The 12,506-nt window shown below is 41.8% G+C and overlaps 1 protein-coding gene across 2 annotated transcripts in view; it reads left to right on the top strand.

Moving 5' to 3' along the window:
• Nucleotides 1-1,785: 1,785 nt before the first annotated feature.
• LMNTD1 (lamin tail domain containing 1) overlaps nucleotides 1,786-12,506 on the top strand; it is a 1,465,565-nt gene continuing 1,454,844 nt past the window's right edge. For both annotated transcript variants that reach the window (XM_085652774.1, XM_085652773.1), the window contains exon 1: nucleotides 1,786-2,168. The gene's annotated coding sequence lies outside the window, so the exon portion shown is untranslated. The remainder of the gene's footprint in view (nucleotides 2,169-12,506) is intronic.

Below are 12,506 nucleotides of genomic sequence, written 5' to 3'. Positions count from 1 at the left end.
GGATGATGAAGCCAGTGATGAAAAATATGATTCACAACATGTAATATTCATGTGTACATTTCCAGACCTTACAACTTTCATTCAATCCACTCTAGAATGAGAAGAAAATATATCAGTTCTTTACTCTGCAGGCTTCTGTGGTTCTACATTAGACGGCTTGAGCAGCATGAATGAAATTCATTCCATAAGACATAAACAACAAAAGATAGACTGAAGGTAGGAATGAGTTAATTGTAGTAAATAAAGAAGATGTCGAACACTATCGGAGGCAAAACTGTACTATGAATCATAGGCAGTGACCATCGTGCAAACAGCAGCAATATTAAATCAAGATACAATGGAAGCAACCACTGTCTTCTGGGTCATTTAAAAATATATCAGTAAAAATCCATCCTTTCCAGTCTGGGCCAAAGTGAGAAAGCATGCCGGGCATATTTCTTTGAAAACTATGGCCTCTCTGTGCAATTCTCTCAAACACACTCGACTATTACATTGTATGTGTGTAAACTATGTTACAACATTCAAGAGTATGAAGCAAAAGGGTTTCATTTTTTTTTTTTAAACAAGCTCAGAGGTGCTTGCACTAGTCCTTGTTGGAGGTATTACGCCTGTCGCTTTTATAATCGAAAAACACAAATAATTAAATCGCATGGTATCTTAGAGCACCAGTAAAAATTCAAAGGACTGCAGTGCAGTGAAACATTTGTAAATTGTCAGAGTAATAACCACTACAGAATAAAGAATATCAAACTGGTAAAAATGGTATGAACTTATCGCTGGGTAATACGATATGCAAAACTGCTGGTACAAACCAGCACGGGAGTTCCAAAACAGGGGCACATTAGGGTATTGTTAGGTTACGTTTTATTTGGAAATGGGCCCATGGCATTTTATTGTTGCTCCATTGGCAGAGCATAGCCCTCCTCCAGTTACAAATGCTTGTTTTTTTTTTACTTGCTTTAGTAAATGTGTTCCGATATTGATAGCCTTACACTTTAGCTGAGACAGCACTTAATTTTATGCGATTGGGACTGAAGCTCACGCGGCACCACTACCCCTGATGTCACTAGGGTCCACAATCATATGATGTCACATCCTGTGATGTCATCAGGCTCATAGGGTATGTCAAATCCCTTCCACTACCCTTGGCATTTTGGTGAATCTACGCTCGTGCACATATCGCAACTAACCAGTCTTCTCGTAATAAGAGGCCATGTGTATTTTAAAGAACTGGTAAAAATATGTAAATGACGCACCTAAAAAAACGATTGGGTATTAGGCAATCTTTACACTTTGATCCTCACTGCACTAGGATTCCAGGAAGTCTGTATTATTGGAAAATCGAGTGAGAGCAAATGGGTGAAGCAGTGCAGGGAGAATGGCCTTGCTTTCATATGTAAGAGATATGTTTATTCATTAGTCGACTCTCCTTTTCCTAAAAGAGGGGTTCTCCAGCACCCCTTGAAGTAATCAAAGTAGCCCTAAAAATAACGTGCAGATGGGCCAATTGCCTCATCCAAACAAGACAGTCTATTGTGCCCTAATATGTTCTTTCATACACCGGTGCATGTTGGTACTTTTAGTCTAAGCGGCTTAACTTTGCAACAATGCTAACTTTCACTGCCTGTTTTAGCTGATTAATGAAAAGTCCTTGAAACTTGTGACTCGCAGTGATGGACCCATGCGTCCACTCTAGTCATAAGTACTTTATAGTGTTGTGGACGCATTTCCTTTAATAGTGGTCTATTTTTTCACAACTCTTGACAGCTGATTTCCATGTGTGAGGGTCGCTCGACTCTGACTCGCGTTCATTTTACAACTTGTTGGAAAGGCAGAGACAGCTCGCGGGCGCGTGTTCCGTGAGACAGTCTCCCTGGACACGGGCTCTGTGTGTTGTCACTAGTTTGCTTCCTAGACTGCAGCCCTGCTGTGCTCGAGGTGTCTAGCGACAAACTTCGGTACAAACTGGCCGCCCTATGAGAGAGGGAGAAGCATTCCCTTCCCTGCCCATCATTCAAACTGATCGCCAATGGCAACCGTCAACAAATCTGGCGAGCACTCGGACGCTGGGGCTCACGGGAGCAGAAATGCTGACTGATGACATTTAGGCACCGCTGAGATTTTCCGGCATTAAAAGCATATTCGATTTACAGTCCCCTCTCCATAAAGTAAGTCTACTTCAAGGGAATGTTTACGGTTACTTGAAAGATGCTGTTAGTCTTGAAAACAATATTTTTTGCAATCGTAGTCAATGTTAGAAAAACACGTGATGCTTTCCGTCATCAGGAGTAAAAGCTGTCTAACACTACTTTTGCCCTGTTTTGCCTCCTTTCACGTTGCTCTTCAGACGTTTGCCCCGAGCTTGTCCACCGATGTTGCCGATGTTTGGCAGAGGACGGGCACCGCGGGGGTGGTGGTGGAAGCGGAATAGACTGATGTTTAAACATATTTTCATACTGTAGGCTGCCGCTTTGCACCAATATCCCTCCCGGTACAGCAGCGACCTTATTTCAGAGACATGCTCTTGTTATCAGCATCTGTTGACACATTTAAAGCTCGGTTTGGGTTCTTTGTGTCCTAGCTCTGTACAATGACTGGGCACAGTTTCAGTTTTTGTTCACCTAGTGGAAGTTTTACGAATGGTTTATAACGGTGTAATATTGTTTGTATGAAACCTTCACCCACTCCTGCCATTGTAGCCCTTTGCATTATGGGACTTCCAGTTTATTTTTCCTACTATAAGTGTGTACTCCCGAGTCTTCCCACTATGTTGTGCTGTGCTGAGTGAAAGCCAGGACTGGCGGAGGGAGTCATGCATGACCTGTGACAGCTAAAGAGATATGAACGAGTAGTGCTGTGTTCTGTCGTACTGTATCACCTATATAGCGCTTACACTCCCATGTGGGGCACTGAAGTGCTTGCTTAGGTGAGTAGCATTCTACACCGTTTAGGGTATGTGGTTGCGATTGTGTTGTCTGTGTTTTGGGTTTGATTCTCTGTGAGAAGTGTTTTCATGTACTACTTAATGACACAGAGTTGTAGGAGAGGCGCAGTGCATGGTCTTCGATGAGCTGGCAGCCGTGAGAAGCTCTGCAGTCTCTATCTATTCCCCATAACTATATTCCATTTACCTGGTTACTAGTTACCACTGGGTTGTCCACTCTGAGGTACTGTTGTGTCAAATGAATCTGACAAAACACCTGTGGGCCTCCACCCACTGATAGATACAGACATGCAAGAGAACCTAGCTATACAACCTTACACATGACTTTAATGTGAAAATACAAACCAACGTAAAAACAATAAAGTCATTGTGAGGGAAAAAAACAGGCCTCGTGAGAAACCATATACAGGGCGGTGGTGAAGCAAAATAAAACCCTGTTCTTTATGCTTGCCATGCAATGAGAGATATAAGCAATTACAACAAATGCATGGCACCACCATCCCAAACAAGCAGCTCGCTAAAATGAGGAAATTAAAACCAGAATTTAATTCTCCATCACAAAGTACACGAGTTTATATTCCAGCCCACACTGCCTCCATCTTGTGTATGCAACAGATTGGCTGGAAAAGCCATCACTATGGTACTGAAGTAGGACACCTGGCTCTCCATGATCACTCATTCAATTTAATGAGCGCATCAAGAACCACCAAAATACTAGAGCAAAAGTACTGCATGGATGGAGGTGACTGTCAGTCATTATCAAACTCAGTCACCAGCCTTGATGCAGAAGCCACCACTGTCTAAGGACAACTTCACCAGGGCACTCCACATGACATGGGAGCAGTAATCGACAAGGCGATAAGTGCCCTGGGAGTAAAACCACTTAATATCGATTAAGAATATTTTACTTTACTACTTCTGGGAGTCTTTGGCACTTTTCATGAACCAATCTATAGTCAGAAAGGACCGTGCAGGAATCTCTAGTACGGGTGTGAACACTCTCAGGTTAAAATACCTTGCTATAGCTTAGGAAACAAATATACGCTTTCTTATAATGTAACACTGCTGTTTGTATTCTCTCATGACCTTCAGATTATATATAATTCGTGGAAAATAAAAATCACACATTATCCTAAGATCAGCGTTACAAGAGTACGTGCCTCCAGAATCCATTGCATAAAAATACACTAACGCCAATTTATTCCTGAATTCGAGACACACAAGTCATAAAGAGTGACTTTTTTCAATTACCGCTGTTTAAATTGTCCGAAGAAGACAACTTGGGCTCTTATTACACATAGAGCATACTACCTCTGTTAGTTTAATGGCGAGCCTTTCAAAAGGTGCGCCTGGCAGAGACTGGGGTGGTGCATCCTAATATGATGTGTGTGCTTTCCACAGACCATGCACAAAGTTGCGCTGCCCTGGATGCAGTACATTGGCAAAAAAAGGAGCAGATGCTTCCAAGCCGCCCTGTGTTTCTCTGTGCTGGCGACAACTGCCTCCACTTTAAAGAGGGCACAGACAACCCCCTGCAGGCGGGAATAGTGAGTGACTGCACCTGCCTGCATGGGAATGTCTGAGGGGTCCATGGAACCTCTAGAGGTTACCCTTTGAGGGTGCATTAACAAGTGCATGTTTACCTCTGTGCCCACAATACGGTACGGGTGCTGAGGCCAGGTGATTTCCTCATTTGCATGCTAACACATTCTCTACAAGAGAACGCCCTCTCATAGTAGCATTGGTGCTACATGTGTGTCAGCGCTATCAGTATTACAGAAGGGGCCGCACAAGCGTCTGCATCTTTTCTGTAATACTAAGGTGCCCTGGGGGGCAAAAAACAGGCACAATCACCTGTTGCGCCCTCGGGCACTCTGCGTAATGCTGCCCCAGGATGATTAAATGTGACAAAGCAAACTCGGATCAAAGGGGGTTGGAGTAGATTAATGTGAGTGGATAGTGGACAGTTTAGAACAGATGGAAAAAGGCATAAAATGCAAACAGTGATGGTCACGGAGGAATATAAGAAAGAGGGGCAGTCTGGTTAGATGTATGTTATTAAGACTGAATATCCATTAAGTGATGGTACCTTTACATGGGACTGAAAGAGAGGCCCGCTGAAGGTGTCCACCATAGTACAGTTAAAAAGAAGTGGAACTAAATGTGGGAAGCAGCATGTGTGAACCAGGTTGGTTGAAAAAGATGGGCAACTGCTTTGGACAATGTCCACTGCCTTATAACTAAAACCATAGCCAAATGAGAGGAGACTCTGATACTCCAATAGCTGTAGTTCTGAATCAAACCTTATTCATAATGAACAAAGTATCTTAAGACTGGTATGCTTCCTTGTTAGTCAGTCATTTAAAGTCAAGGAAGTTACGCTTGCGATTAATTTGAGCCCTTCGGGGAAAGCACCGGAACTGGACGGTGTCCCCATGGACTTTTTCAAACACAATGTTTTATTATGGTCACCACTAAAAACAAATGTAATAAAAGGGTTAATTAATAGGTCCTTTAGTACCTTCCTGGAAAGAGGCAGTTGTGGTACCCATTTTAAAAAAAGGGATAGGAATCTCCTAAGTCGTTATCGCCCAACCTCCTTAATAAACAGTTTATTTAAGATTTTTAGCAAACTAATAGTCTCAAAATTAGGGGCCTGGGCAGAGGGGAATCGAGTTCTGTCTAGGGTGCAGAATGGTTTCCTCCTTGGGCTGGGCACGGTTAATCTGTGTTTCAACCTCCAGCTCATAATAAGGGTGGCCATTCATTTGGTATTTATGGACCTCTTCTGTGTTTTTGGCACAGTACATTGATCTAAACTTTGGGACATTTTGTAGAGGACAGGCTTTGATAAAGCCCTGATAGATGTATTACCCTGAATGCACTAGAATACCACAGCTAGAATTTTCTATGTTCAAAATGGTGAACTCTCCCCCAAAATTAGATCTACTCCGAGATGTGCTAGGGATGTGTGATAGCCCCTCAGCTTTTCTTAATTTACATTAATGGTTTGTAAAGTCATCTGCGTTTGACAGACAAGAACATGCCACCGCTGGAGAGCTGTCTGGTACCAGTTTTGCTATATGCGGATGACGCTGTAGTAATATCTAGAACCGCGATGAGCTTCAAATGCTTCTAGATGCCTTCAACAATTTTATGAAAGATTTGGGTCTTAAAACCAACTGATCCAAATCACAATCATAAAATATGGGCCAAAAAATACTAAAAAGAGGGAAATTCAGCTTGGGATGGCTGAGATAGCTAAAGTCCAAAATTTCCGATACCTGGGTATTCCTTCTGATTCCACCATGAACTGGGATTGTTTACTCAGATCAATGGCACGAAAACTACAATGATCCATTGAGTCCATTTTTAGCTGTGAGAGAAGTTTGAGCCATAAACTAGTGAGGGAGATTATCTGTACAAATAAAAGAAAGTGTGTTGCAATGGGGACCTGCAATGCCAGGATTTGGGGTTTTATACGGTTCCTACTAATCTTGTAGGGCTGTGTATTTAGAACAACAAAACTTCGTAGTGCAGAGACTGAATCTTCTTATATAACCAGTAAATGTTAGTCTGTTCGTCTAACTCACAGTACTACATCTAAATTCCTAAACCTACAGAGTTCTAGATGTCAGTAACCTAGAACATAGCTCTCAGATTCCCAGGGAAATCATGGCAACATATCTAACCCTTTTCATTGTCCCTTTTGAATGCCCAAAGAGCTCACAAAGAAAAGACACAGCATTGCATTTTCAAATGTTTATTGAAAAGCTCTAATCTTTGTAAATAAATCATGACCTGTGATTGTAAGAAAGATGAGACACATTATTGCAATAAGCATTATTAGAATGGTGCAAAACACAAACCATTCATACTGTTGTAAAGTTACTTCGTTCTGTTGCTAGTCTTTATGCTAAAGAGAGCATATTGGGAGTACCCATTTGCCAGGCCTATTGGAATGACCTAACCCCATACCTTGCAATTGTATATCAGGAAGCCAGGCTCAGTGCATTCACAGATGCACTTCTGAGTGTATAACTATCTTCATTCTCAGGATTAAGGTTGGGGACAGCAGGGCTGCATCTTACAGCAGCGTTCCGTGATGACTCTGGCAGAAGCGCACCTCTCACCAACTTCAGCATGGACTTGGTTTAAATAACAAAACGCCAAGTTTGTCACAATGTGCCAAAGTTGCAGGACAGCGTTTTTATTAGACTAAAGCAGGAGAGTTGTCTCTTTACGAGCACAGAAAATAAAACTCCCTCATGTTCTGAGTTTGTGCGACCCTGAACTAAATGTATGGACTACAGGGCGACAATGCCGATCAGAAATAAGTGCAAGGGCCATTCTCGCAATAGGAAAACATGTGCAAACCATCTTTAGAAAAGTGGGCGAAATGAAAACTAGAAACTAAAATGGAAGCTAAATGCAATCTGCATAACAGGGGGCAAGTTGGTGCTGAACTGCTACAAAGGGTGGAGGTTAGATTCCTACTGTTGGCTGTCCCACAATGCTCTCCCACTTTCATGAATCATTCGGAAATAGAATTGGGCTATCTGTAAGATACAATCGAAGTTATCACTTTGTTCTTGTGGTTGGAGGAATGGGGCACTCCAGAAGAAAGCTTTTCAAGGAAGATTTTAATAGATTTTTTATCACTAGAAAATGCATCTGCTTTTCCAAGGTTATCCTATGTTATATCAGTTTTTAACGCCTTGGTGATTCCACAGTTATTTTCTAATCCTGAAAGTATGTCAGCTGGCTCCTAAGGTCTGGACAGAATCTATATTTTAATCTGTGACTTAAAACCCATTTGAGGGAAATTCAGAATATGCAGTCAGGCAATAATAATGGACTTTTAAAATTATCAACTTCTATTTTCAACATTGAGTGTCGATTTTATCTTACTCGTTTACTATTTAATGTTCCATTTTTTAGTGGCGCTTCAGATACAGAGTCTTGGTTTCAAAATCTCCCAAATTTCCCCTGTGACAATGTTTCCAAGAAAAGCACAGTGCACTTTAATCCTTTTTTGCACATTATATATGCCTCATCGAAAACGATTTCTGCTTCCAAATATGGGAGATGCAAATATCAGACAGGATAAGTGAGCCTTAGTCTTCCTACAAAAACTAGGCCTCTCGTGAACCTACCATCCAGTAGTTAATAATTTTAGATTTTCACTGTCTACAAGGAAGAGGTATGGGGCATTTGTGTGTTTGCAGAAACCTAAGGTGGTTTTATCAAGGTAATCTTTTGCCAGGTCAGTTGTTTTTTATTTCTTAGAAATTGAAAAATGCTTTCCCTTTTCTCTCTTTATGCTTGCTTGAAACATAATATTGTATTTTAAATGCGGTCTGTGCTTTTATAGCTTCATTCCAGCAAATAAAGATGATTTGACCGAGAACTCAGACACATTTTGTGCCCTGGCCCCCAAACTCCTCATACATCCTATATCCCTCAAAATCAGAGAAATGGAAAAAGAAATGTTACAATAAATGTGGAATCGTAGAAGAAGATTAAGGTCTGTGGCAGGAACTAAAACGACACCATTCTCAGTTTCTGTGCCGCAAAATGTATGGCCATCTCCAGCACAGGACTTAAGTAGCTAACCTCTCATTGGACAGAGTATAAACAACTGATTATGCTGTCACCATTTGAATCTCAGCGTAGATCTCTAAATTGTGGTGTAGGATACCACAGGGAGCAATTTTGTCCTGATTATTATTAGGGGTGGGCGGAATTTGCGAAATCCACTTTCGCAAATTATCGCGAAAATGTTAAAAATTATCGCAAACACGCGGAAATATCGCGAAGATGCGGAAGTTTTTTTCCCGCATGTTCGCGAAATTTTCTGCATGGTTGCAACTCGCCAACTTACCCATGTGGGTGGTTGCTCGCGGGCGCGGCCATCTTGTTTTCATTTGTCTCGCGGTGCATGATCGCGAGAAGAAAGACGTGACTGCGGGCGCGAACTGTCGCGAGACAGCGCAAATGGCTAAAAACAATACAACATCTCATGGAGAATGCGACCGAATCAAGAAAACTTGTCGGCGAACGCAGGGATTCAGGTAAGGCGATCGCGCGCGTGCGAGAATGTATTATTTTACAGCACGAGCAAGAAACAAATTATCGCCAAGCTGCGGAATGTGGAAATTTGGACATTTTCGCGCTCTCCGCGGAACGCGAAAATGTCAAATTATCGCAATTTCCGCGAACGGAACAAAATTTTTGCCCAGGCCGAATTATTATTTAATAATGAAATGCACACATTCACATATCAGCTCAATCAAATTGCTGTGAGGTATTATATATGCGCATGGAAATGATACTCAATTGGCCCTCGAGGTCTCCTGGAGTTGTTAAAACGCATCAACATTAGTCTTATTTGGACTCTCTAGTCAATGTCTGTAAATTTTATGAAGCTAAAATTCATCTAAAACCGAGTTATCAATTTTGCCAGCGGGAGCCCTAGCAACTGAGGCGCTACCTTGACCATACACCAGGGGCGCAGTCCCGAAATCTTCCCAGGAGGCACACAATTTGGATGTCATGTTGGACTCTAATCTGCTTCTTGAAATGCAGGTGGCTAAAGTAGCTACTGTACCTGCTCTCTTTAAGTTAAAATTCTGCTCCACTTTCTGCCACTTATTGACAAAAAATGTCATGTTTCTATCAATAATGTACCAAACCAATCTCATTTGAACTGCAGCAATGCTGCTTGTCCATCTGCCCCAGCTAAAATGTTGAACCTATTTTAAGGTTGATTTAAAATGCCGCAGCGTGACATATTACCAAGGTCTGAAGACTTCCGCACGTCTTGTCAGTTTTAATACAATTACAGTGACTTCCTATTCTAAATGGATTTATCTTTAAGTCCATGACTACAGTACATCAAGCTGTTCAGTCCATCAAGGTTTTCCTCTAAATTCCATTGGCACAAGTCTGTTCGTGATCTGCGGTTCACGTCACAATCCCTTCTAGATGTGCCTAGAGCAAGAACTGTATCTTCTAGGGCAATTCCTTTTCAATTGCTGCATCTTAAACATGGAATTCCTTGCCATTATCACTGGGTCAGGAATCTTTCCTTAGCCGTTTCAGAGAAGAAGGGAAAACTTATGTTCAATCAATAATATCTAGTGTTGCCAGCTGAAACCTGGTTATCTAGCACCATGAAACTCTGGTACACATGCACTTCATAAATAAACATTACCTTATAATGGTTGTGAATAGATAGTGACCATTGTTTCCCGATATCTATGGAAAAAGTTGTGCTTTTTACTGCTGCCAATTAATTGCATTCAGTAGCAGTGTTAAGAAAAGCCTGTTGGCCAAGTGAGCAGTGTTGGCTCTTACATCCTGGCTGAAAAGTCCAATGCTGAATGAAGCCAAAATACTTTATCAAATCTGCCTTACATGCCCATGTCTGGACTATATTACTACGACGGCCTAGGATACGCCCAGCTCACCACACAAAGACAGGCTAAAACTTTGTCTAGAAAAGGAAATTAATAAGAAATACTAAAAACGGGTGTTAATGCAGGGCTAGAACTAAGAAGCAAAGGAAATGGGGAAGAGGTACTTCCATCCAGGTGGTTCGGGACAAGATGAAGAGGAAAAAAGAATGTATTCCAGAATGCACATGCGTTCAAGGGTAGTGGGCCGATGGTTTTAAATCAGTTTGGTTGGGACTTGGGTTGCTTGAATTGTGTTACAGGGAATAGCTGATTATAAGGTATTGCGAGTAGCTCACCAACATGAGAGAAGGGAATTATTTGTGGAAGTGAGATGTGGGCATTAGAGTAGAGGATGAACGTCAAGGATGGTGCGAAAATTACTCTAGATAAAGGAAGAGTTTGGGGTACAATGGGTGTGATGCGTTGATTCGTGCTTTTAGTAGAGTAAGGTTTGTCTTCGGGAAGAGGGTGAGTTAAAGAGAGAAAGAAAATGGCTTGAGTTTGAAGGGGTGGAGGGAGAGGCACTTGGAGTAGAGTGGGGCTTACATTTAGGAATGAGAAAATATGGCAGAAAGACAAATGGCGCTCATGTTTGGTGCACCACAAGTATGTGCTATTGAGACATCACCACACTGGAAGGACTTCTTAGTGGACACCGTGCTAAGGAGGTGTAAGGAGAAGCGCTATGCTATTTTGCACTGTCTAAACAAGGAGTAAATCTTTAAGTATTGATGTATTTTGCAGTACAAGGGATGCAGTCAACAGATTTCTGCGTTGGGTTAGGCCAAGTTAACATAATAGTTTAACATATTGTAAATGATGCATGCTTGTGGGGGCAAGAGTGCAGAGCTAAGGAGGGAGGATCGGTGGGCAGTGACATTCGGGCCTGTGGTACCTGGAGAGTAAATAAGGCCCTGAAGATGTGTTTTTCCAAGCACAGTTCTCTATTCAATTTGTTTGAAGGCAGCACCATGGCCGACTGCATAATTGCTAATGCCACGATGAGTGTAGCAGCTGAATCTTGGTGTTTGTTAAATGTTGATTCTGTTTTAAGACTGTATGGTATAACATTTTGCTATCCACATTTTCTGAATAAGACAAGTCATCAGCGGCTGTATCAGTGTCAATAGTTAGGTGTTTAGTAGGTTTATTGAATTGATTTGTAGCACTTATATAGCACTTTATACCGCATATGGTATCATGAAGCTCTCTAATTTACATCAGGTCCCAGTGCTCCCTTTCAGTGTACTCATGCATCTATGTGGTATTTTTATAGTACACACCTAGCCAAAGGGCAGCAGAGCACTGTACAGGGTCATAGACAAGCATACAGTCAACAAGTGATAGGAAAGGTCATTCGTTTGTTTACTGTTTAGACATTGTGTTGTAATGTTATTTAAAAATGTGTGCTTTGAACCCTTTCCTAAATTGGAGCAGTGTTGTTGTGGTCTTGATGGATATGGTGAGTGCATAGATGAAAAAATCTTTCTGCTTATTTTTTTAATGTTTCTTAGTCAGCAGTCTAATAGCATCCTGGCTGCGGATGTGCCAAGAACCACCTGAGAAGGTGGGCTTGTCTGCAATATGAGAGGGATGGGATGGGGTGCTGGTCAGGATAGCTATGTAAATGATTTAGCTAATTTTTACGATTGTCCTGTCTTGCAAGGTGAGCCAATGAAGTTCCATCATGATTGGAGTGATGTGATCATAATTCTTCAGGCCCTGAATGAGACTTGATGGGGCATGTGGAATGCCCTCAAGGGGTGCCAGTTTGGAGTCTGGGAGGCCATGGAGCAAGGTGTTACTATCATCTGGATGTAAGAGTACGAGGACTTGAACAGCAGTTCTTAAGTGTCTTTCTTGGAAGAAAGAGTTTGAAGAGAGAGGTGGTACCAGACCATAATTGTTTTGGTGCTGTGCTCCTTGAGAGTGAGGTTAGTGTCCAGGGTGAATCCAAGTGACTTGGCATTTGGTGAAAATTGGGGTTCAAATCTGTCTAGGTTCAAGACATTGAGAAAGGTTTGTTCTGTTTCCAGTTTGTTGGTTTTGGCAAATAACAGGATTTCTGGCTTGGTTGGGTTGAGGTTCAGGTAGGCGGTGGA

The sequence above is a fragment of the Triturus cristatus genome, chromosome 4_1 (assembly GCF_964204655.1).
Source record: "Triturus cristatus chromosome 4_1, aTriCri1.1, whole genome shotgun sequence".
NCBI classification, from domain to species: Eukaryota; Metazoa; Chordata; class Amphibia; order Caudata; family Salamandridae; genus Triturus; species Triturus cristatus.
Note: the sequence above shows the minus strand (reverse complement) of the source record. Positions and strands in the feature narration are given on the sequence as shown.